We start from the raw sequence: 4,830 nt of genomic DNA, 5'->3' as shown, positions 1-4,830 counted from the left end.
CGCGGGGGGGGGGGGGTGCCGACATGGAAAATTAAGTCACAGCACCAAGGTATCTAAATATTTGGAGTACGTGTGGGTAATTTACCCCTTCTTGGCAGTCTGTCCCTTAGACAAATGGAGTGGGTAGACATCTCGGGAGAGAGGGAAACCCAGGGAGGCACATAGTAGGTGATCCATATATGGACACATCCTTTGGGAAGCAGGCAGAATCGCAGGGTAGAGCCAGGAGCTGGAAGGGAACTTAGAGGCCGAGTCCATCATATTCTTCCTTTTACAGATGACGGTGAATCATCATAGTCACACAGCAAGTTCCATCACTGGCAAGGTGGGCATGCAATGTCTCCCTTCTCCTAGTATAGTGTTTTCAAGCCCACAGCATCAGAAAAAACACACACACACACACACACACACACACACACACACACACACAGTGGCTCTCCCATCACAGAAGCATTTCAAGTAAGGGATTGCCAAGTAAGAAATTTCCAAAGATCTTTTATACTTACATTCACCACAGTGTACCATACAGGAGTAGAACCTCAGAGAAAATAAAAGCTGTCATTGACTATAATCAATAAACTCTGGTTTAAATGAAGTAACATGTTTCTTTATTGCAGGACTTATCAGAGCATTTAAAATGTTGTGCATTCCAAAGCAATAAGTGGGGATACGGATGAAAGGAGGCTCCAAATGAATGGATTTGAGCACCCAGGATATTATTTTCACTCCATTATGAATTTTCCTAAAATCATTTTAAAATTTTGATTTGTAATGCCAGGATGACAAAGACTAAAACTAAATAAAAAAACATAGCATCTATTTATCCATCCATTCATCAAGCCAATCTCCTATCCATCCATCCGTCAATGCACATCCACTAATTAATCAATTAATCCACCCACTCATCCATACATCTGTCCACCCACTCATCTAACTATCTGCCTTTCCAGCCATACTTCTATCCACCCATCCATCCATCCTTCCATCCATCCTCCAAGTAGTCACTGATCACCTACTATGTGCCACGTACTGTACTAATACTAGCGGCCTGCCGTGGGAAAGGGGTACAGATATGAAATAGATACACTTCTTGCTAATGAAGGTACTTAGAGTGTGTGAAGAAGAGGCACGGAGCAAACAGACCCAGCATGTGCCAACCTAACCCACTGTGTGAATTGGCTCAGCTGGTCCTGACACAACCCTGGGAGCTAGGAGTTCTTAACTCTCCCCATTTTACAGACCAAGGAACTGAGACTCAGAAGAGAAACAACTCACCAAAGGGCTCTGGCTACTGAAAGGTAGAATCAGGACACAGACTGTTCTTCCCACCCATGCGCTCCCACTCGGCTTATGTTTAAAGAGAGGGCAAGATAGTTCAGTGCACATTCCGTCTAGTTTCACGGTCTTGTCTACATGTTCAATAAGCATTTATTGTGTGCCTACTGTGTGTGAGGTGCTCTGAGTGCTGGGGCTACGGCAGTGAGCCTGACCAAGTTGCTGCTCTCAGGAGCTTGGAGGACACACTTCATAGCGGGTGACACGGGTTATGCTGGGGTGGGGAGACGGGGAGGTGAATCCCCAGCCAGCCCTGAGTCCTCCTTGCCAGCTGCAGCGGCGGCTTGCTGAGGCCTTCTCTCTCTGCCTTGGAGTCTCAGGGCTGATGCTGAGCTCCGGGAACAGCTGCCTGGGAATCAGCCCCACTGGCGAGACCATGCCAAGGCCTCTTCTGAGGGCATGAAGGAACTTTCCAGCATGAGCTAAGGCAGCAGTGGCCACATAGAAATGATGAGGCCGCCATCCTAACACTAAGTCAATTACCCTCTCTTTAATTTGCAGCGGCCTGGACCACATGGGAGCCATGATGTCACCGGCACAAACAGCCCCGTGGCACTCTCCATTTATGAGCTGGTCCAGGCCACCCACGGTGTCGTCAATTGACCCAGCTCAGGTCCCATCCCTGGGTTTCAGGGAGGGGCCCGAGGTCTTCCTTGGGCTGACCTTCCTGCTGTTTAGCTCGGAGACGTGTTGAAGATCAGAGTGTGCCGGGCGAAGCTGCTTTGGGGAGGCTCATCTGGACCCATCTGAACTGCCGCCAAGTGGCTAAGTGGCAGAAACCTGAAGCCGGCCTGCCTGGGTTCACAGCACAGTTTTGCTGCTCCCTAGCTGTGTGACTTGGGCTAGACACCTCCCTCTCTGAGCCCCTGTTTTCTTGTCTGTAAAATGAGAATAATAATAGTAATAATAACAGTGCCTAATTCATAGAATGAGTGCACGTGTTAATAAACGTCTACTTGTAGAAAGTGCTGAGTGCTCTGTCTGGCACACAGGCATTAAATGCAGACCAGTTAATGTATTATTCCTGTAGCCTGTTTTAGGTGGGTGGGAGACAGATGTTTCTTCAACAGGAAGGCAGCAGAGTGCAATGGTTGGGAGTCCTGGGAGGTCGCCACCCTCTCTCTGAGGCTCAGCTGCTGCTCTGGGGGGTGGGCACAATAACACTTCTCACCTTGGAGGGTAAGATTTTGCAAGGATTAGAGGAGAACACTCATAAAGCTCAGCACAGGGCTCGGTACATAGTAGGTGCTCAATAGATGTGCTTCTTACAACCCAATCAAACAATGGGCAAAAGACCTAAGTAGACATTTCTCCAAAGAGGACATACAGATGGCCAACAGACACATGAAAAGATGCTCCACATCGCTAATTATTAGAGAGATGCAAATCAAAACTACAATGAGGTACCACCTCACGCCGGTCAGAATGGCCATCATTAAAAAGTCTACAAATAAAAAATGCTGGAGAGGGTGTGGAGAAAAGGGAACCCTCCTACACTGTTGGTGGGAGTGTAAGTTGGTGCAGCCACTATGGAGAACAGTATGGAGTCTCCTTAGAAAACTAAAAATAGAGTTACCATATGATTCAGCAATCCCACTCCTGGGCATATATCCAGAAAAGACGGAAGCTCTAATTCAAAACGATACATGCACCCCAATGTTCAGAGCAGCACTATTTACAATAGGTAAGACATGGAAGTGACCTAATTGTCCATCAACAGATGAATGGGTAAAGAAGACGTGGCACACATATACACAAAGGAATATTACTCAGCCATAAAAAAGAATGAAATAATGCCATTTGTGGCAGAATGGATGGACCTGGAGATGATCATACTAAGTGAAGTATTTAAGTCAGAAGGAGAAAGACAAATATGTGATATCACTTATATGTGGAATCTAAAAAGTAGTACAAATGAACTTATTTACAAAACACAAATAGATTCACAGACAAAGAAAACAAACTTATGGTTACCAAAGGGGATGGGGTGGGGGGGAGGATAAAAATAATAACTGAATAAATAAATAAGGCTCTTATGAGCATCACATCCTCGGTGCTTTCCTAAATTCTTGCCCAGTAAGGGTGTGCAATTTCCCCTAGGGTCAGGCTCATACATGTCCCATGTCTTGGCTCAGCTGCTTTCCTCTGACTGCCCTGCTCTCCGCACTTCTCTCTCCAGATCATTACTGTCTCAGCACACACACCCCTCTTCTAGAAAGGCCCCCATCACCTCCAGGAAGAATGGGGAGCCCTCTGAGCCTCCTTGCAGCTGCCTATGCATCACACTTACCCGCAGCATCCTGCTTGCCTGTCTGTCTGCCCACCTCTGCCATTAGACTGTGTCTTCAAGAACAGCCTCTCGGTCCCAATCGTCTCCCATCCCACCGCCATCCAGTAAAACTCTGTTGCCTTCATAAGCAACAGAACCTCGCTCTGCTACTAACTGGCTGTGTGATTTTGAGAACGTCACCTGACCTCTCTGATCCTGAGCTTCTTGCCTGCAGTATGGAAACAGCATCAGCAAGCTCACAGGCTCCCTATAGGGCCTGACACAGACACAGAGTTCAATTGCTTACCCGTCACAGGACCTTAATAAATACTAGCTCCTCTGCCTCTGATAACCTGTGTGAGCTTCCAGCAAGTTCTTTCAGCTCTCAATTAACTCATGTGAAAAAGGCAGATAGCAACGGTACTAACATCAGACCGTGCTTTCAGGATTAAATGAATTAAATATGTAAAGCCCTTGGAGGCGCGAACAGAATATAGTGAGTGCTTACTTCACGTTACCTGCGATGATAATAGTATGATAATATTTTCCCTGCCCCTTCTGGGCTATTTCTGGCCTGGGTCTAGCACTGGGTCTCTTGTACGGCAGATGTTTAATCAGTATTTGTGGGCTGACTCCATGAGAAACACTTAAAATCTTGACCAGCAAAGACCCTCTCCGCGTCTATACCTCTGATGGCGGCAGCCACTGGAAATGCACTATCCGTACAGTCATGAGTCCCTACAGCATCTAAGATTAAGTCACGTCAACACAGGCTGCTAAACACCCGTAGGCAGATTCCATTTCTAAGTGTTGCAAGATGGACAGAGTGTAGTACAAGAGAAAGACAGAGAAAGGGGATTGGCAGGATCAGGAGAGAGGGATGGCTTATGAGCACAGGGCAGAATCAGGGGAGACTTCCTTCCTTGGTCCCTTCGTTCATTCACTCAATATTACTGAGTGCCACTCCAGCCCAGAGCTAGGTGACAGCAGGACAAAAGCATCCTCAGCCTTGGATGTCCAGCCAAGACGAGGAGGAGCCATGGCAGGCCTGAGAGCAGAGGTGTTGAGCTGAGATCAGGTACTTGTCACCTTCATAGGCCTGCTCGGAGGTCCTGCTTGCTCCCGGGGGGCTTCTCACCCGCACACCTGCATGCTGGACAGAATCTAAATCTTCCATTTGCCAGAAGACTGGCCATGGTCACGTCCCCATTCTGGGAATCAGCAGG

Source organism: Lipotes vexillifer, unplaced genomic scaffold, assembly GCF_000442215.2.
Source record: "Lipotes vexillifer unplaced genomic scaffold, Lipotes_vexillifer_v1.1 scaffold691, whole genome shotgun sequence".
NCBI lineage: Eukaryota > Metazoa > Chordata > Mammalia > Artiodactyla > Lipotidae > Lipotes > Lipotes vexillifer.
Note: the sequence above shows the minus strand (reverse complement) of the source record.